We start from the raw sequence: 22,220 nt of genomic DNA, 5'->3' as shown, positions 1-22,220 counted from the left end.
TCAAAAAATTTTAATTAAAAAAAAGCCCAATTTATCAATTTTTTTTCTTTTACGACATGTGCTTTTGATGTCATGTCTGGAAAATAATCCGAAGTTATGAAGATTTTCTCCTTTAATTTCTTTTACTCAATTTATAGTTTGTTTTTATATTTAGGCCTATAGTCTTTTTAAGGTTACATTTTTGGTGTGCATGAGGTAAGAATCTAAGAGGTTTTTTTGTTTGTTTTGCATATGAATGTGTCAGGCACTATTTTTTTGAAGACTATCCTTTCCTCATTGAACTACCTTGGCACACTTGCTGAAAATCAATTGACCATAAATGTAAGGCTTTATTTCTGGACTTTCAGTTCTACTCCATTGATCTATATGCTCTATGCCAATCCCACATCACCTTGATTTTTGTGGCATTGTAGTAAGTTTTGAAATCTTGAAATACAAGTTCTTCATTATTATTTTTTTTTTTCATAATTCTTTTGGCTATTCTAGGACTTTTGCTTTTATATGTAAAATTTGGATTTTCTTGTTTTTGTTCATTTGTTTTTTAAAGAATAACAGAATGAAATGAACCATAGGCCCTTCAAAGCAAGGTAAAATAGACTGGATTCTGGCATGGAACAAAGTCCCCATATTTCATCTGAAATCTTTTGCTGATATAATTCCTTCAATGTTTCCTGAAAAATTCCTAGAACTTGGGCTAGAACTTGCGAATTAAGCTAAGCAGAAGAACTGATTGGCCTACAGCAGGGTTACAACTGCTTTTTTTTTTTTTATTAAGTATTGGGCTCAATCGTAGGAAGAGTGGGGTGAGCCAAATGAAACTATAGTATACATAAATATAGGTAATAATATGAAAATGTGTCTAAAGGGAGATTGGTGGAAACTATGTACTAGAATACCAGAGACTTTTAAAGAAAACGATGGCTTCGATTTCAATACAGGAAATAATTCCTGTTTGACAGACCTCACTGACCCTTACTTGGACTATAGAATTACCTCTCTTGATCTTAGCTTGCAGAGGAAAAATTTGTTAATAAATCAAGATTGGTGAGGTTTTTGTTCTTTTGTTACCTGAGAATTTTTTTTGAAATTTCTCCATGAGATTGCCTGTAGTATAAAATTCCTGTTTAGATTGCTCCTCTTCTTAGAAATTCTCAAAAATTATTGGCAATTTTCAATTTAGCAGAATGTTGGCAATAATAATAACTTGGTATACTGTGACAATAGCCTATGTTTCCTTTAGGTCTTTGATACCTAAGTGTCCTTAGGTATACCTAAGTTCATGTTCAACTGCTCATCTTAGCATAAACATTGGTTTGGAAACATTTTGGTTATCACATGTAGGATCCTGAGAGTTTTTTCTCCTCTGCACCAAACACAGATTAAAAGTTTTTCAACAAGGTTCTTGCCGCAAAATCTGTTTTCATACCAAATTACTCAAAGTCCTCTTTCTCTTTGCTTCATTTGCTTGCAAAGCTCCTCCCACTCTCCTAAAAACCAGGGAATTCTTACTCATCCTTCAAGATTCAGCTCAAATGTTACTCCCTGGTAGAGGTTTCTGAAGCATGATAGGCGGAGCAGGTTATACCCTTTCTGTTCCCACAGCTCACGGCGGGGAACTCGGCTTTCACCACAGTATATGGGATTATCCGTTTTGGGGTGGGTCTCGCTCCCCGGGTGTGAATTTCGAGGGCGGAGATCGCGTCTTTTACCTTTTCACTTTGTATAGTTCAGCATTTGGTACATGGTAGGGTCAGTAAAGTTGCACGACAAACTATTCCTTGGCGACTTTCTACCCACAAATGATACTCCATCCGGTTTACTATCGACGTTCGACAGGCGGCCCAACTGTAGGAGTTTCAGCTGGCACACAGTTCCCGCCAACCCAGCGTTTAAAATCAAACAGCTGTGGACGTTAGGGAATAGAAGGTGGCTCTAACAACGACCGCCAGCCATGAACTGGGTCGATTAATACCCTCCAGCTGAACTGGTAAAGGCGATTTCCCAGTTTGCTCAATTAAGGGAAACGCTTTTCCTGAGCAAACTCAGGGTCTCAGGTATTTCTTCAACTCTGGGTTGGAAACGCTGTCCGCTTTTTTATAACGGTGCTAGGAAGTCGAAGGAAAGACGTGGGGTTCATATGTTTGGGGGGTATAACTGCTCGCAGCCACTCAGCCTTGAGATTCGCTGTTGATCGCCAGCTGAGGTCTATGAGGACTAACTTCCACTCTGCGGTGCCAGCCCCCAGGCTAAACGCCCACCCCAAGCTGCTCCTGGTTCAACTACCCTCACATTCTGCACCCCGCCCACTCCTGGGAGGTGAGCTATCATTCTCGCGAGAACATAGGTACCCTCGTCTCTTCGGACTGCGGACTCTCGCGAGAAGAGGCTTAGGAGCCGGCCTGCAACCTGCGGGGCGGCTCTGGTAGCCGCGGCCGCTTGAGTGGCTGCCACTACAGACAGCTCTGGAGGGATCCAGTTGAGGAGGAAGCGGAGGTGTCGCTGGCCTCGGCCTTTGACTAGGCCCTCAGTGGACGCTCAAGGGGGACTACAGGTTCGAGGGTGAGTGGACGGAACTGGGGAACTCGGTGGGGGCGGCACCGGCGGCTGGGCTTGGCGGGGGCGAAGGAAGAAGGGGAAGGAAGGCGAATCCGGGCTTGAGAGCTGGGCTGCTGTGGCAGTGGTCTGGGCGTCTCGAACCCTGCTAGGGGACTGTGGGTGGGGTTCTGGGCTCCAGCTATTGGCAGTCAAGTTCGGAGAGGCAGGAGTGGGTTTTGGGTTCGAGGGTGCTGTTTTTGCGTTGGGAGTCCCGAGGCCTTTCCCCAGGGGTGAAGGCGATACCCTAATCCCTCCTTCCCAGGGCAGAGTAACCCCGTGCCCCGCCCCTTTTCTGTCCTCCCTGGGCTAACGCAGCGACATCCTGAGGAGGGCGCATCACAATAGATGATAAGGTGGCAGGTAGTCTCCGTTTGGGCGAAGAGGAGACCCTAATAATGCGCTGCGTGTGGTTTTATGCTATAACATTATCATGTATGGTAAAGCTTTGTTTTCTCAAAACTTGCATAGAAAGGCTTATATTTTCTTTTTCAGTTGCAAGTTTCCTAACACCCTTTATCCTGGGAAATGGGGTGAAGGGAGGCGAGGCATCACTTCGTTAATGTGGGGGCAATGTGACCCTCCCCCGTCTTCAGAGAATTCGTTCTCCTTTCTCAATATTTTGAGTCCATGATGAAAAGACACCAATCCAGACGTGCTATAGAGTCTCACCTGTTTGTCACTTTGTGTACTTAGCATATAAAATTATTTACATTTTTTATCTTTAAGGGTCTCGATGCTTTTTATTTAAATTAACAATCAGTGAAGCCGCATGGTATATTGACTTTATTTGGACAATTGGGCACAGCCTCCCCCTTCCTCAACTACATAAATCTGATTAAAATTCAGAGAGGTTAGTGATACGTTTTGAATGAAATAGAATGTAAAAATTGGATTATTTGTAGAAATAAGGAATACAACCATAGGGCCAAATTTTTTTTTTGTAATGGAAAGCCGAACCGGGATTGAAGTCCAAGTATTGAAATTGAGGACTGCAGTTGTCATTTGAACAGAAAGCAGAAAGCAGTAGAAAATACTTGGGAAAGGACTTGCTGATAGATTGTCTGTTAAAAAAGTGTGTGAGAATTATTTTTGAAAATGTAAATGTGTTGCATAAATTTTCCTAACATTTCTCAGTTTTATGACCTAACTGCTATTGTTATACGTAAAGAGAAAGTGGGAAGGGAGGTTCTGAAGCATGGAGTGTGGTGAGAAGGTCCGTGGAGCAATGTATGGTACAATCAGGAAAGCTTTGAGTGTCTCAAAAATGTTTTTGAGTTCTTTCACCTTTTTTTCTTCATTCCCTAAAAAGCTTTTGGATGAGCTTTTTACCTTTTGTTGTCACCCTTCTATAGGTCTGAATTTTCTTTTCTCTTTCTTCTAAGCATTGTGAAGGCTTAGAAGGCTTATTAACTGAAGTTGCAAGCTGCTGTAGTCTGTTTTGTGTTTTTTTACATTTAGGTGACTTGAAGTGTGGAAGTGATCTGGAAATTATTTTGCACCTTTCAAAGAAATAGTTTATGAATAGCGCACTCATATGCCTTCAGGTACTAGGCAGATGAAAAATGAAAATGAGTGAAATGCTCTAGAGAATTTATGCCTCACCTAAGAGGGACATCGAGTTCTCAGGTCTACCTGATTAGTGCCCTACATGAATATGGGCCCAGTCTTCAGCTTTCTCAAGAGAACATAGGAAATCTAGGGTTTTTTTTTGTTTGTTTGTTTGCAGCCACCTGATTCTTAAAGATATTGACAATGAATTAAAACAACTAAAAATAACTTCACATGGCCAAACCAAACCCAAACCTGTCAGTAGTTGTATTCTGCTCTTTAGTTTAGAACCTCTTACAGGTGAGAATTAATACATTTTACAAATGAAAAAAAAAAAAAAAGATTTAAAGCAAGTATGCTAATTAGTTTGAAATTTCAAACCTAGGAGGACATGAGAAAAATGTCAAGTCTAATTGAAAACAGTAGATAAGTTTAATAGCCAATTTTAATAGCCTTTAAATTCAGTAGGGCAAATTGAACTGGTAGTTATTAACATTTTAACTAGAAATAACTGAAGAAAAAAAGCCTCTCAGTATTTATGGCTTAATAACTCAGGGTTCTGAGCAAAGCTAGTTTATAGGTACCTTGTAAGGAGATCAATTTATTGAGAAGTCCTTTATTGTACTTTCAATTAATATGTAAAATTAAATCCAAAAGATCCTCTACAACTCAGCTCTGGTTTTGAATGTTTAGTATTTGCTGTACCCTCCCACATTGTCTTTACAGTCATCGAATTTTACTGGAAGCAATATTGATTCCTTGGATTTTATTTCCTGGCTCTTGGAGTAGGGGGAAGGGTCATAGGATGGAAGAAAATGGGATGGAGAGAGTGTGATGTGAAATAGGCACTCACGTGCCTCTTACATTGTCCATTAAAAGATTGAGTGAACTAGTTTTGCTTGTAAGAAGAATAGGTACATTCATAGATTAAAGACAGTACCTTATACATAGTAGAGCTTAATGAAATTTGCAGAATTGAACCCTGATGGATTAACCCACATTTACTTGTTAGCATGAAGTGCTTTAATCATATCTAATTCATACTTAGTTGTACTGTGGGGAATGGGAGTTTAGCGGTCAGACCTAAGAAAGAAGTGAACTTTGGCATGTAGAAGGCAAGGTGTGGGTCTTCGGTGGGGGTAAGAGTGAGAGAGGAGGGTAGGTGAGGGAGAGAATTTTGAAAAGGAGGATAAAATGGTTAAATACCCTTTTGTCTACTGTGCAGTTTTACAGAGAGCTCTGCCTTTTATGACTTTTATGACTCATACAAAGGCTACAAGAATATTGGTTTTTAATCAGGACTGCTTTGGGAGTTTGCAGACCTGATTTTCTTCTTTTTGCCCAGTCTTTTCAGGTCAAGCTAGTCTACTATCTCTTCATCTAATTCCTCTCTGGTATAGGAAGTGAAACAGGAGGAGATGATTTTTGTACGGTGTTCCTGCTTGAGACTTTTTAAAACTTTCTGAAGTATCTGTTGTATATTTGTGGAGATTATATTCATTGAGGCCGAGCCATTATCTTTCTCTTTGCATGTTTCTACCATGACTTATAAAGTAGGAAGTTCTTATAAGTAATGTTCCTCCTTTCTACCCCTCAAATGCCTTCACAAGGGATGATTAAGTGAGGCTAGGAGAAGAATTGAGTATGCTTTTGCTCATTGTTCTTCTAGTTCTATTTTTGGAGCTCTCAAGTCTTAGGCTATACATCCTCTACTCTGTATGGTAGATTTATCTTAGCAGGCTGGACCCTGTGAGAGAGAAGCACATGGAACATCTACAGTTCAGAGTAAATTTAATTTACAATTGAAGTTAATAGGAAGCTTTTTTGGTCACTGGTTTCAGCTATATTTTTATTTTCATCTGTCTGAGTCCTTTATTATTTCTTTGTTGGTTATGAACCCATAGTAAAAGAGGAAGAGATAGTTGTATATGTTCATTAATGGAGGAAGAACTACTTTAAAATTTTTTATCCTTTTGGATAGAATGTTTATAAGGGTTCAAGCTAATGCTGCATTTCCCCTACTATAGCTTTCTCTGGTTAATTTGGCATTCTTGGAACTGAGACCTACCTTGCTAAACAGGTAGCTATCTAGAACTCAGAGATGGAAGGTAAGCAATCAGTTCAAAGATGTTCTCTGGGAGAGGATTAAGAGGTTGGGAAATGTTAGTTGTAGGCAGTAGGAATACAATGAGCTGAGTACAGTAGTCCCCCCTTATCTATGGGGGATATGTTCCAAGACCCCCAGTGGATCTGAAACTGCGGGCAGTACTGAACCCTACAATAAACAGACAGACACACACACACACCCAACACAGACAGACAGATACATTTTCTGTTTGTGTTTTCCACCCACAATTTAATGCCTTTTCTGTCTTTTAAGTAAGCACTTATTATGCACTGTGGCCATAATTTGCAGTGTGAGGTGTGACAGCAAAACTAGCAAGAGTTTCATTTTCCTTTTAAACAATTTCATGGATAGCTTCATTCTTACTATAGATCTTAGCAAACTCAGTATACAGTTTTTTTCTTTTTCCTTAATAAGTGGAGAATGTTCACCTTTTCATTTAAAGAAAGCATTTTTCAGCTTCTTTTTGGCATATCTGAATTGCCAGCATCTCTACTCTTGCACTTTGGGGCCGTTATTAAGTATAGTAAGGTTACTTGAACACAAGCCCTGTGATACTGCTACAGTGCATCTGATAACTGAGAAGGCTTCTGACTGACTAATGGGCAGGTAGTGTATACAGTGTGGATATACTGGACAGAGGACTGATTCACGGAGCAGGATTGTGAGAGATTTCATCACGCTACTCAGAATGGTGTACAATTTAAAACTTAGAAATTGTTTATTTCTGGAATTTTTCATTTAATATTTTGGATTGGGGGTCGATCTTAGGTAACTGAAACCATGAAAGCGAAACCGTGGAGATGGGGACTACTGTATTTGAAATAGAAACTTGAACATAAAAGGGGAAAGATTTTATGTCAAATATGTGATCTTATGTCACAAATTTCTGTAGATTAGTAAGATGGTAAAAGGTATCTGCCAATAAAAGCATCTTTACCCTTAGTAGTTTAAATTTTTATCTTTGTATCTGAAATGAGTGATCTATTAGTATTTTTGGTCACAAACTGAAATTAACATTTAATATTTGTTTTGGGGGGGTGAGTGTCATAATGAATCACTGATTAAAGTACTACTTAATTAGAAACTGAGTAACACTTTTCTAAGTTCATTTTAGATTGTAGTCATACTTTTCTGCTTGGAATACCTCATTTAGGATCATTTAGATCTGGATTTAAAGCCCACTTTTAGCTTTACGGTATAAAAGTTACTTAAATTCTGAGCCTTCGTTTCCTTACATGAAAAATGGAGATAGAACACAATCGTCAGGAATTAAGAATGAAATGAACTAAAATATATAAAAGTGCTATGTAAATAGTAAAATGAGTATAACTTGTTAGAACTTTGTTCTTTATGCTTAGAAAATATCATCTGGCCTTGAAGCACATCTATTAGGTATATTTACATTTATAGCCAGCTGTCTAGTTTGGAGGGATCAAATTCAAATTGTAGTGTTTACAGCCTTGCCAATATGACTCTTCCACTGAAAATTACAAAGACTTTTTTCTCTATTCTAGTCAATGTTGAACAATAGGAAGCTCTTTTTCTTGCTTTTCATATTGGCATCCATTAACCGATACCTACATTCCGTGTAATTTGAATGCCAGGTGGAAAAGTAGAGAAAAGGGAAGGGAAGGGGGAATAGATCGAAGAGAGAGATAGTCTGGCATTGAAAAAATCTGTTGAGATACTGTTACCTACTTCTAAAAAATAAAGCCATCTTATTTTTATTTATTTGGATTATTTCTCTTTAAGATCTCTGTCATTGCTAGTAGCAGATGAGTAGAAAATTATCCTGAATTTTCTATTTGTAGACTGCATGAAATGTCATCTTAAAAATAAATTTTAAAGCTCAGATACTTTCGGAAGAATCTCAGGTGCAAAATTGTGCAACAGAACGTTTTTATAATTTTTTTATTCATGAATGGTCATACAAATAGTGCTGAGTTATTTTAAAGATAATTGTTTCATTCAGAGTTTGCTTTATACAATTCAGGATTGAGTTATTTTAAAGATAATTGTTTCATTCAGAGTTTGCTTTATACAATTCAGGATGGAATTTGATTTTTCTCACATCTAGAGAGCAAGCAATACAATCTGCTCTGTCCTTTTGGCTCTTCATTTGTTAATTTTGAGTTTTCTTAAAGAAGTTCCTATGAGATGGATAACTGTGGGACACTGTTTCCTTCCTGTTGAATGTTTCAAACTGCCCGATTGGTCTTTTAAAAGAGAATGTCTAGTTGTTCAAGAGTAATGAAATTATAAAACCGTAATACAGAAAGTACTTTAAAATCACTAATAGTTTAATTTTTGAAAGAAAAAACTAAACTTACCTGATATTGATAAAAGATATAGGCTGGTAGTGGGAAAGCTGAGACTGGAATACAGGTCTTCTGATTGAATGGTTTATTCCAGTGATCTCTCTAATGGGTTGCATGTACCTCTGGGAACATATGAAAAACTTGTTCATTGTGCCGTGTGAAGAAAACAATAGAACTTCCGTTTGTATTTATTTTAGTACTCTATTCTGTTTTCATTTCTGTGTGTAATGACTTAAAATTTTTATTTTGGGAAATTAAAAGAAAATTTAAATAATATAACTAGATTTAAAAATTAACATTCCCTCTTTCCTCCCTCTCCCTCTTTCATTTCCCTTCTCCTTCTTCCTCTTACCATAAATGCTTTGATGAACATAGTTCTTAGGATAAAATTTTAAAAGGGAGAGTTTTTTGTCAAAGTGTATTATACCCTCCAGGTTTTACAATTTATATTCCCACAGGCTTGAGTAGCCATTTTCTTTGTACTTTCACCATCACCGGTTATCATTAAACCGACAAACCTTTGACAGTTTGATAGGTTAAACACCTCAGAATTTAACTTGGGTAGTGAGGTTGACTATTTTTTCTTTTCCTCTTTTTTGGTCATTAGTATTATTTTTTCACACCCTGCCTTTATTGATATATAATAGACAATTAGTTGCACATATTTACATTGTACAATTCAATGAGTATTTTTTTCAATTATAGTTGGTATACAATAATATACCAGTTTCAGTTGTATAGCATAGTGATTGGAGATCCACATAACTCGCAAAGTGATCACCCCACTAAATCTAGTACCTGTCTTCCCTCTTACATATTTATTACATTATTAACCATCATCTCACTGCTACACTCTACATCTCCATGTCTATTCTGCAACTATCCATTTGTACCTCTTAATCCCTTTGCCATTTCCCCCCCTTCCCCTCCCATCTAGTATCCTTCTAAATATTCTCTGTATCTATGAATTTATTTCCGTTTTTGTTATCGATTTTGTTCTTTAGATTCCACAAATGTGAAATCATGCGATATATGACTTTTTCTATCCGACCCATTTCCTTCAGTGCAATACCATCTAAGTCCATCAGAGCAGTATCTTTTTCCATCCCCTTCCTTTTAGTCTGTGTGTGTCTTTTAATCTGAAGTGAATCTCTTGTAGGCAGCGTATGTAGGGGTCTTGTTTTCTTATCCATCAGCCATGCTGTCTTTTGGTTGGAGCCCTTAATTCTTTTCCATTTGAGATGTTGATGGGAATGTAGTTATTACCATTCTTTATTCCTGTTTTTGATACATGTTTTTTCTTCTTAAAGAAGTCCCTCCAATATTTCCTGTAATATTGGCTTGGTGGTGATAAATTCCTTTCGATTATTTTTATCTGGGAAGCTCTTTATCTGTCCTTCGACTCTAAATGATAGCTTTGCTGGATAAAGTATTCTTGGTTGAAGATCCTGGGTTTTCATCCCGTCAAATATTTTGTGCCAAGCCCTTCTGTCCTGTTCTCTTATGTGATTTCTGCTTCTTTGTCTTCCCATTTGGGCTGCCTTTCCGTGTCTGTTTCTATGTACTAAGCAAGGGTCCTAAGTCTCCCGGTCTTAGTAGTGTGGATTTGTGAAATAGGTATCCAGTGGCACAGTCCTGAGAGGAGTTCAGCTACAGGCCAAATTTAGCCCAAGCCTCTACCCCTCTGGGACCACCTGTTAAGATTCAGCAAGCAATCCACAGATGCTGTGCTTATGGTTGCCTCAAAAGGCCACACCAGAAACCAAGGCTAGCTGCCTCCAGTGTGTCTAGGCGCTGCTCAGCAAGGAGCGCCTGACTCGCTGAGGATATATCTGGATGTGGCTTGGTGGGGGAGGCGACCTCTCTTAACTAGTTTGATGACACCTCCACTATGGCAGCTCTGCATCCACACACTGGGAGAAGGGAGGGCTCAAGAGAGGAACAGTGGATACTGCCAGCACTTGTGTACAGAGTAAGTCTGGCCTCAGTTCTCACTCTGACAGCTCAGTGTCCCCTTGTAAATCCCTGGTGCCCCTTGTGCCGCTGAACCAGTACTGGTGCTCAGGGTGAGCAGGTCTGTCACTGTGAAAGTCCGTGTGCAGACATGGCCCCTTTAAGAGAAGTCTGCGGCTGCAGCTGTGGCTGCGGTAGCCTCTGTCCCACTCAGCTGCTCAGGGCAGCCTTGAGACCTCTCCCTGTCCTACCTTCTGCCGTCGCAGGGGGATTTCTTAGATTTCTCCCTAGTTGTAGGGCTTGTTTGTCTAGATCCCAGGCAGTTTTCCTTGCTGTTTGCTCCTTGTTTCTGTCACAACTTTGATTTTGGTCACCAGAGGGATGAACAGAGCCTCTATCATCTACACCATTTTTTTTCTCCTGCCATTAGTATTTTTGTAAATTGCTAGCTTATGAACTTGTTTTCCATCATAATTTTCAGATTTTTAATGTGAATTTATAAATATTGCTTATGTAGTTAAGCTTTAAATCCTTTGTACTGTAAAATTTTTTAAAGTAGTTTTTCCTGTATCTTTTGTAGTTTTGAATTTTTATATAGTCACATCTAATGCTTCTTGAAAGCTGGTCTGCAGTCGTAATTCTGATTCCTGATGAAGTTTTCACTAGCCTTTGTTGAGAATGTTAGCGTAAAGTGGCTGGCTGCATATTCCTGTTTATCACAGTAACAGTCTTTGACTTGACAATGCTTTTCTTTAATCTGAGGCTTAGAAATCTCTTTTCTTTTCTGAGAGTCAGATAACTCTTCACTTACATTTCATTCTTGGTTTTTATGGTTTTTTACTTTGAGTTTTGTTAATAATACGGAATTTGGGGGAGATAAAATGTAAGGAAGGAAAGGATCTACTGCTTTAAATAGTTAACCAGTTAGTTTTTTAGAACCTATCTAACCAACCTTGAATCTGTCATCTGTTTTTTAGTGATTTGAATGCTACCACTAACACTTTTTTGTTTTCTGGGTTTAGCATTTTGATGGATTGTGTATTAAATTTGAGAGACAATATAGTAGGGTGGAAAAAACATGGAATTTGACTGTAGAGATATGTATCTCAGTCCTAGCTTATTTATTAGCTGTGTGATGTTAGGCAAATAATATCCCTTTAAGCTAGTTTTTCAACTTTTTAAAAAGAGATTACCTTTATATAATAAAAGACACCTCTTGTATCTTGCAGGACTGATATGTGGATTAGCATAGATAATATATATGAAAATCCAGCTTATTATCGAAGGGTCCCTGAATTATATGCAAGCATCTAGTCCCTATGCCTCCATCATGCTTGAAAAATCTCACTAAATATTTTGCTAAAGTTCACTTAGTGCTGAGGAATATCTCATCTACTGGCAGTGTGGTAATTTTACCAAAGGAGAATGGCTTGAGCTTATTCTTCAGGAACCCACTGCGATACTTATTGGTCACTGCTTACTGTTCTAGATGGAGGTATTTAATAAGAGATAAATAAATTTGAGTGATATAGAAACCCTTTTCATTGCTACTAAATACGCTGTTTCATACGTAGTATACATCTACTGTTTCCTTTATTTAAACAAATCCAAAGAACCATAAAATGGTGCAATTTAGAACATGACAGTTGTAGGCTTTTTATTTATTTACTTAGAATATATAAATTATTACATGTTTCAAATATCAAAACTGTATAAAAAGAATAATCAAAAGTCTTGCTTACACCTGCCCCTGTAGGTGGCCATTTCTATTAGTGTCTTATCTGTCTAGAGTTCTTTTTACAAAAACAAATAAATGTATACTTGTATTTATTTATATATGTATGTTATGTTTATTTGATTTACTCACAAAGGGTAGGAAACTGTATACTGCTTGTCCTGCACCTGTTTTGTTTTGTTTTGTTTTTCACTTAAAAATATATTTTGTATATTAATCCTTATTAATACATGGGGATCTTTCTTATTCTTTTTTATAGATGCATGGTATTTTGTTGTGTAGATGTACCATAGTTTATTCAGTTAGCCTCTTTTGATGCAATTCAGATTGTTGTTAGTCTTTTGCCATTACAAATAATGCCACAGTGAATATATTTTGAATATTTTGTTTAGTATTTGTGGAGTTGTATCTTCAGGGTAGATTCTAAGAAGGACTGGTAAATGTTTGTATAATTTTAGTTACTGCAAAATTCCTTTCCATATGGGTTATATCATTTTGTATTTTTCATTAGTGTATTAGAATCTGGAGAATGTCTCACCAACAGAGTACATGGTCAAAACTGGAGGTGTTAATTTGCATTTCCCTTTGAGGGAGGTTGAGCACACTTTCACATGTTTAAGGCTATTTGTCTTAATTTGTCTGAGACTTGCCATGTCTTTTGTGCATTCTCTATTTTTTGAGTGTGTCTTTTTGTTGTTTTTAAAGAGCTCTTTAGTAAAAAAAATATTTGTTTTTTGTTTTGCTTATTGTTTCTTCTGCTTTTTGCAATGCAAAGGTGTTTATTTTTACATAGTCAAATAAAAAGGCTTTTATCCAGTTTCTAAAGGAAATCACTTGTTTTTCTTCCTAAATGTAAATTTTTACATTTAGATATCGGATCTAAATGTATGGATTCAATTTTACGTTTTACCAAATGTTTATCCAGTTGTCTTAATTCCAGTTATTATTGTCTGTCCTTTCCTCAAGTGATTTGAGAAACCACGTTTCATCTATCAGATTCTCATGTTTTAGGGATCTATTTTGGGACCTTTTATTCTGTTTTATTGGTTCGTCTGTCTATTCATATACCAGTACCACAGACTTTTTAGTTTTTGAAATAAGCCTTAGTGATCTTTGAATATAAGAATTTTTTTTATTTTATTAAAATGGAACACTACCTGTAATACTAAGACACAAAGATATGTAGAGTCTTTCTTTGTGAGCAAGTATTTTGTCTCAAGGCAAATTTTAGATTCCTTAAAATGAAGCATTTAGAGGGAAAAATAACTTGGTTTGGAGAAGGTTTTGATATTCCGCCTCTAACTGCTGGCATATATGGTATTTACCAGCCACATGTGGCTATGTAAATTTAAATTAATTAAAATGGAAAATTAAAAATTCATTTCCTCAGTCATAATACATTGTAAGTATGTAAAAGGCACACGTGACTTAGTGGCTGCTTTTTGCACAATGCAGACAGAGCATTTCCATTATCACACAATTCTTTTGGACCACACTACAGTCTAGAACTTGAAAAAGCTAGGGCCTTTTCTAGCCTGTTGAGCTGATGACAGATAAACAAGCAAAAAATCTGAACGGAATGGAAGGTTATGGGAATAATGAACGGTTCAAAATGGAACAACATGGTCAAGATTATACAAAAAAAAAACCACTTATTTAAAAAGCATCACAGAGGAAAAAAGAAAACCTTGTTTAAGAGTCTGACTTTGTTTAAAGGGTACTGGTTCTTAGGAGTTGAATGTAATCTCCTTTGATTTAGGCACTTCATCAGCTTATTGGAGATTTACTTATATTAAATTTTATGTCAAGGTGATTTGCTTTAACTAAGATGTTTTGATTTTGAAGGCGATGCTATTTAGTCATAGAAGAAAAGAAAAAATAAACATACACACAGAAAACAAAACTTTAAGTTTTTTAAAGAATATATAAAAAATCATGCCTTTTAGTGAGTTTTAAGAATTTAACACTGTAAACAGCATCTAGTTCTTACAGTGCTAATCAGGTAATGTAGGTACTTAGAAAATGCTTAAGATGTGGAAAGATTTTGAAAGTGTTATTGAGCTCAAAGATTATTGAGCTAAGATGGGGTAAAAATGAAAGTGTCTTAGAATGTTACTGCTTTGAATAAGACAGCCAAATTTGAATAGAAATTCTGTAAAAGTGGTAAAATCAGTTATTGCAAAGATCTTATCTCCAGGTCACCTTTGGAAGATCAAGGACTGAATATGAATTAACTTTGGAAGTCTTACATTTTGGTGGCTTTGATAAGGAAGCCCTTTAATAAACAAAGTATCTTACTTTTAATGGAACTTCCATGCAATTAAATCTGTTTGTTAAGTATCTCTAGCAGCAAAATGCCTCAAAATGTGCTAGTTATTCAGTGAATAGATTTTGAATGAAAGCATAGATCAACAGAATTTGATATCTTGGAACTAGTTACATAAAATTTAGTCAGATAAAATCTGGTATAAAAACATACTGAATAAACTCATTAGCTTTAGTTACTTGCCTTATTTTACTTGCAGGAAATCAGAAAGGGACAAGCCTTGAAAATTGAAAAGGCTTCTGTGAGATTTAGACAGGCAGCTTTGAGGAATATTTTGGGGAAATTAGAGGTCACTGTGAATTGTTAGAATTTTTGTTCATTTGAAGGTAAGAAACACATGATTGGTGCTCTTTACCATAACTAAAACGTGGATATAATTATGTACTCTTCTTTTTTAAGACAAGCAATTAAGTTCAAGACTGCCTATAAATCTTTATAATTTATATTTCCACTGTAAGTCTTTTATTTAATCTTAATTTAAACAATTAAAACATTTTGTAAAAGCTTACATACTAGTTGTACTAAGCGATGGGAACACATATATGGATCATACTTTGTTATTGCCCTCAAGGATCTTATAATTTAATGGGAGACATGTGGCAGAAATGTGTTCTACTAATGCATCATGATGGAGTTTAGGACATGTTACCTCAAAATATGGCACCTCGGCATATCACATGTTGCTGAAGGAATTCAAGAAACAGTATATGCATAGAGGGCTTTTTGACCTGCCCCTGATACAAGTCATAAAATCCTCATATGAGAGGTGTCTCTATATCCAAAGGACAGGAGCATCCTTACCTCCAAAGATGAGGTGACACAGAGAGGAATCTGAACAACAAGCCTTCCTAATAAGGTTCTCTCTTGTTTACTATTTACTTCATTTAGCTCGTACTCTTTATCCTATTTATTTTTCTGTGACTTTACACTCTTCTTTAAACCTAATATAAGAAGAATACTCAAATTTGTTTCTTCAGGTCTTCATTTCCTTATGAAAGCTCCCTCATTTCCTTATGAAGGTCACATAAAACTTGTGTTAAATAAATTTGTATGCTTTTCTTTTGTTAATCTGTCTTGTTACAGGGGTCCCCCGTCAAGAACTTAAAGGGTAGAGGGAAAAGATTTTTCCTTTCCTACAGTATATATTGACTGTATTTAAGTAATCAAAAACAAAACCAAAGCTACACTTAATCAGTAAAATTAAAGAAGGGAAAACATTTTTGTAACAAAATCACCTCCATATACATTATTGTAGACCACCCCCTATATTACCATCATGAAAACAGCATGTGATATATTCAGATAGTATCAGGGATATAATGGAAAGTAAGTTACTCTCTCTCTCATTTCAGCCTTTCCTCAGAGGCAACTAGTTATAAGTTAATGATATTTCTAGACATTTTTAAAATATACAAGCATGAGTGAACGTTTGCATGTATATATTTTTAAAAAACATTGAATACCTAATGCATATTTGCATTTTGCTTTTTAGCTTTACAATATATCTTAGAATTTTTTCCTTATCAGTATATATCTGTTAATCTCATTTTTTAATCTCATTTTTTTCTGGTTGCATGATATTGTGCAGATTTTTAACCAATTCATTTTTTGTGAACATTTAGATTGGTTCTAGGTTTTTTTGCTATGACAAAATAATGCTGTGTATATGTCAAGGAGAGAAAAGAGATGTGTTTTATGTGTATGTGTTTGTTAATATAGTGGTATATATAATTAGAACAAGGGCTGAGCAGAATCTTAAACTTCTAGTGTAACGCATAGGTAGAATGTATTGGACAATATGGCAGACAGACTCTCTAACCCATGATTCCTGGCTCCTGTTATTTATGTCTTTGTATAATCTTCTCCTCTTGAGTGTGAGCAGAATTTATGACTTCCTTCTAACCAAAAGAATGTGTTAAAAGTAATGGAATGTTACTTCCTTTATTACATTAAATAGGACTCCATTTTGCTAACAGACTTGCTATTTTTTCTTCCTTAGCTTTGAATCCTACAGCCATAGGAAATGAATTGTTACAATCTCAGTAAACTTGAAAGTGGACCCTTCCCTAGTTGAGCCTCTAAATGAGAACCTAGTCATGGTTGACACCTCGATGATAGTTTTGCAGAACATCTAGCTAAACTGTGTTAGATTCCTGACCAACAGAAACTGAGATGTGTGTTGTCATAAGCCACTTGGTTTGTGGTAATTTGTTACAGAGAAAGGAGGTTGTTATGTCCAAAAGAGAAAAATTTAAAAAGTTTAAACTTGGATACAGCAAGAACATTCTGATAAAAATAACCGAAGGAGTTTTTGCAAAGGTTAGAAACTAGGATGATTGATCTTTCTTCCAGGGATTAAAATTTACTTTTAAGCTAACAGTGAAATAATTCCGTTTTTATCTTAGTTACTATAGGAATAACAAGTTTTGATTTAGCTCCTAACACTATTGCCAGCAAGTGGGTCCAAAGTACATGGCTCTTTGATGACCATGTAAAAGTCTAAGGTATTTTTGATGTTGAGTAAAATGGGGAGGGTCAGGTGTACCCTGGAGAAATTAGGAAAATGCAGAGTGAGTAGAAAGGCTATCCTTAATCATTCTTCCCCTGTCTCCTGTGTTGTGATTTAGTTTTTTTGTTTGTTTTTTCGTTTTTTTTTTTTAATCAGGGCATGGATGATATACTCGTTTTTTATTCCAATCACTTAGCACATTTTAGGTGCTCAATAAATGTCGAGTGGCTATTTAAGAATTCTCATCTTCTGTAATCTCAAAAGGCAAATAGAAAGTGATGAACGAGCTAGTAAAATATTATGCAAAATTTTCATTCAGTAGTCTACTAGAGAAAGCAATATGCCCACACCGTGTTGTTATTTAGAGTGTCCTGTCTCATTTATTCTTTATAATTCGAATGGAAGTTATAGTAGTAATAGATAAAATAATGGTAATGAGAATTGTGTTATTTTCTTCATTTCACATTTGAGGACATTGAGGTCTTGTAGGTTAAGAAGCTTGTACAAATTCATATAGCTGGTTTTATCTGATTCCAAAACCTTTTTTGTTAGTCATTTACTATTGTGGCAGAAGTAGAGAAGTTCTTACCACTTTTCATTATCGAAAGTTTATGTATGTTTATGATAGTGGGAGTATAGCTTATTGATTATGCTTGGGGTGGTAATGGGGTCGATATGATTTGAGGTTTTTGATCAAAAAGTGATTTAATTATGTCTTGCTGGGGTGGCTCCATAGTGTAATGGTTAGCATATCTGCTTTACATGCAGAAGGTCTTGGGTTCATGCCCCAGGTGGAGCCACGGACCATACCCCCGCCCCCCGCCCCACAGTGCACTGGAGGTGCCAGGACCTGGGGGCGCCAGACCCTGGGGGTGGTAGGTGGGAGGCGGCGCCAGGCCCCGGATGCACGCTGCGAACGTGTGGGAGGAGATGCCCCACCTTCAGAGATCCAGTTCTTAAGGAGAAACGGCAACATCCATAGGTCAGGGATGGAAGTCCGGGAGGGAGGGGAGGAGAATTAAAGAGAGGGGAAAAATAATTATGTCATACTAATATGTCTGATACTTATAAGTTTTAATTAAATATCTGATTTTTTTCCTTTTTCTTTTAAAATTACACCAGAAAAAGAATTGCACATATAATTGTGCAATCACTGCTACTATAATCCAGATACAGAATGGTTCCATGACCCTCCTTCCCCAAATTACCTTCTGCCATCCCTGTATAGTACCCAAACCCCAACTCTTGGCTGCTGTGTTCTCTATCCCTATAGTTTTGTCTGTCCGAGAAGGTTGTAGAAGTACAGTTGTATGGTATAGAACCTTTGAGTCTGGCTTCTTTCACTTATCATATTAGCTTTTGAGATTCCATTTTGTTGTCTGTATCAGTAGTGACTCCAGTTATATGTTGCATCATTAGATGCTGTTCCACCTGTGTCTGCAGATCTGTTTCATTTTTCTTGAGTCTTTCGTTCACTCTAGTCCATGGATTGGGTAATTTTTGTCGTTCTATTTTCAAGTTCCCTGACTTTTTGTCATCTCTTTTCTCTTGTACTCATCTCACAGACTTTTCATTTTAGTTATTTTTCTTTCAGCCAGAGCTGAATTACTATATTTTTGGTAGTTTCATTTCTCTAATGAGATTTCCTTTCTGCCACTGTTATTATTAGTCCTTTAATTGTTTGAATATATTTATAATATGTGCTTTGAAGTCTATTTGTTAAGTCCTACATTTGGACCCACTTGGAGCCAGTTTCTATTGACTATCTTTTTACCGTCTTGTTTCTTTGCATCTCATAATTTTTGGTTGAAACCTAGACATTGTAGTGTGGTTATGAGGATTTTTTTTTTTTTTTTAGTTAACCAGTAACTTGCCTGAACTCACACTGCAAACTTTCTTTTCCCCATAGAATATAGAAACTGATAATCTGTCCTCAATTCTTACTTCTTCCAGTTGCTTGTTTTTTAGCTTGTTCTTATGGAGAATAGGGCGGGGGTAGTTTGGTGGTCAGCCAAATATTTGGGCAGAGATTATACTCAGATTTTGGAGCCCACCCTTCCTCTACTTCTGGGAATTCCCTCCTAATTTCTAGCCTGTTGGCCAGTGGAGATCTCCGTCCTCTGACACTCAAGCCAGTAAGAGCTTTGACTTTCTGGTGCTTGGGCTGTGTATGTTTGGAGAATGCACTCAGTTAAAAAAGGATCAAACTCAAATCTTACACCTTTTTTCAAGGGTAAAATCCTTTGTAGTCTCCCATACAGACACCTGTGGTCCCCCATGAATATGTAGTTTAGCTAAGCAGAGTTTATGCTTAGATTTTGGGTCTCACCTCTCTGTGATTCTTCACTCCCCAGTATATCTGCCTTAATTTCTGGCTGCACTTTTGTCCTTAAACTATTTTCTTAACCACTTGGAGCTGCATAGTTGCCTGGTTTCTTTCACTATATTTGTAAGAGATGGGAAGGCACTCAGCATAAAAACTTCAAACTGAACTTAACGATTCTCTCCCCATCCAATTGTAGTTTTTCCAAAGTAAGCTCTTCTTTCACTACTGCATGCTTTGGTGCACTTTCCAGTGCTTTTAAATAGTTGTGTGTGTTTTTTATATTTTATTCTGATTTGTCATTTAGATAATTGTTATCTGCAGGGGACTTGCATGATCACTTTACTTGGCTGCATTTGCAGGAGATTCCTTTTCACCCCTCCGGTTTTCTTTTCTCTTAAAAGTTGTTCCACATGTTCTTTTTCCTTCACGATTATTTGTGGTAGTATTCAGTCTATCTAGGCTCTCCAATTCTTGATGTAGCTCAAAGTGTTCAGTTTCTTATCAATTTAAGGATTTATCTGACACATAGAGTGTGAGTTTGCTAGCAATCATGAGGAAATTATAAAAAACTTTGTATAACTTTTTTAAAGCTTTCATTGATGTTATATCTGTATCATATATGTTACACCTTTCAGGGTGGTACAGTCTCTTTTATTCCTAAGGTGGGAGGCTTATCAGATGATCCCTCAAGTTTCTGGCCCTTCAGAAATTATTCTTCTAGGTCCCTCTGAAGGCCTTCTATATAGTTAGTACAGAATTAAATGTATGAAATCTGGTGTTCTTTGCTCTTCCAATCTCAAGTGATTCATTTGCTCTGTGGGACTCCCTCTCCTCTTTTTGGGCCTTTCTTCATAGGAAAGGTTACTTGAGGACACTTTCCTAGCTTGGGTGCTTTCTTGGCTACCTCTTGGTCAGTCTCTACCACCCACATCTTCGGATACTTGGCTTTCTGTACAGTTGATGGCAATCCTTGGCTCTTGGCCCTGGTATCACCATGTGACTCTGTTCTCTTCACTGTTTTCCCTCTCACTTTTCTGGATAAAGGCGAAAAGCCAAAATACGTCCAGCATTTGTTTTGCATCAGGCCATTATTGGAGGCAGCATGCATCCCTAGCAGTGAGAATGGCACTGCCACTCTCCTCCAGAAACTAAGCATCTCAGCATCAACTCCCATAGCTTTGAACTTGTCTGTGAGCATCTGTGCTTTATTCATTTTGTGTATCTGTTAGCAAGACATGTCCTAAGGTATCAGAGAAGCCTGAGAGAGCTCATATGGGTGTTAGGCTTAGTTAGCATAAAATCGAATGTAATTAAGTGTATTTAGTATGATTTGATAGGTTATTTTTGGGTCTGGGAATACTAAAAAAAATTTCCATATAAATGGTTATTGTTTCTTTGCTTTATGAAAGGTTTTGTGGACAAAAAAGGGGCCACATACTAAACCTGACAAGCCCAGGGGAGGCCTTCATGGTCGACCTTACAAACTCAGAGACTGAAAGTAACCACGCAGGGTAGTTTAAATGTAAAAATTCCTAATTAAAAGCAGATCATGGTGGATAGTCATGTCCTAGGCCTCTAGTTTCCTTGACAAAGGTCAGTCTGTACCTTTGAAATTGTCTGTTGTCTTTGTGCATCTAAGATAACATACCTTTGAAATGTCAAGAGTAATTCTCTTTTCCAGACCCCTGGAAGGCACTATTGGAGGTACCAGAGCACAAGACAAATTGTTATCTTGCTGCCCATATACCAGCTCTATGTACTGTAAATGTTAACTATCCTATGACCACCAGTGTAAAAGAAGTATGTGTCACTCCGTTTTGCTTTTTATCCAGTCTCAGTTTCCCTGCTTTACTTTCTCTTCCCCACCCCCTGCCTCCCTAATCTGCCCCAATTAATTTCATATAACTCTCTTTACATCTCTTCTTTTGATTCTGATATATAAAATAAGCTGCAAAACTGCCATTCTTCAGAGCATATTTTCTATCCATTGAGATTTTGTTTTCTGGCAATTATAGTCAGTTTGACTCAAATAAACTCTTGTAAGACTTTTTCTTAGGCTGGACCTTCTTTCCTGGATAGTTTCATAGGATTGCTGTACTCTTGGATAGTAGGGGAACCTTGTATATATAAACTTCCTGGTGCATCGATAGATAATAAGGACAGCATAAATTGTCTCTGTATGCTATTGGGTTGTTTTATCCTTCTGTGGATCATTGTCATTAATTAATAACACCTGGAAATAATATCCCAGGTAACACTTATTTATGTTGTTATAGTTCTGAAGATTCTGTCCCATCCTACCCTTCTTTTTCTAGATAGTAATATTCAGAAGGGGAAGTAATTGAAACATCTTTTTAGCGGTTGACTTTTGACAGTCTCCTGAATGTATGTTCCTAGCCAAACAGGCCCACTTATTCCAGCCCTTGTAAAGATTATTTCTATGTTATTTAGATTAATTTAGATTATTTTTATCATGCCTAAAAATAGTAATGGATTATGACGTTTTTTAAAGAATTTTGTTTCCAGTAGTCTGGTAATTTTTTTGTTGACTACAAGATTCAAATAATAATAAACTTTAGTTTGCCGAATATGAATATCCAAGTGTCAACTTTTGAAGGAACTTTTTTCGTTAAGGAGTTTAGACAGAGGAAATGGAGAGCCATTAAAAATCTTTAGAAAGATAATTCTGATTACCGCAGAGCAAATATGGAATAGAATGTGAAGAGGTCAACCAAGAAGCTTATTGATAATGTTAAGGGTTTTAAATGAAGGCCTTATGTAT

At 36.8% G+C, this 22,220-nt stretch overlaps 1 protein-coding gene across 2 annotated transcripts in view; it reads left to right on the top strand.

Annotated features, from left to right (window-relative positions):
- Positions 1-2,359: 2,359 nt before the first annotated feature.
- The window catches only part of BTBD10 (BTB domain containing 10), a 67,451-nt gene continuing 47,590 nt past the window's right edge, over positions 2,360-22,220 (top strand). Inside the window, exon 1 of one of the 2 annotated variants that reach the window (XM_006905656.3) lies at positions 2,360-2,559. The gene's annotated coding sequence lies outside the window, so the exon portion shown is untranslated. The remainder of the gene's footprint in view (positions 2,560-22,220) is intronic. The other variant, XM_006905657.2, reaches the window with a different exon arrangement.

This window comes from Pteropus alecto, unplaced genomic scaffold, assembly GCF_000325575.1.
Source record: "Pteropus alecto unplaced genomic scaffold, ASM32557v1 scaffold461, whole genome shotgun sequence".
In the NCBI taxonomy this organism is placed as follows: Eukaryota; Metazoa; Chordata; class Mammalia; order Chiroptera; family Pteropodidae; genus Pteropus; species Pteropus alecto.
This window is presented reverse-complemented; position numbering and strand designations above follow the sequence as displayed.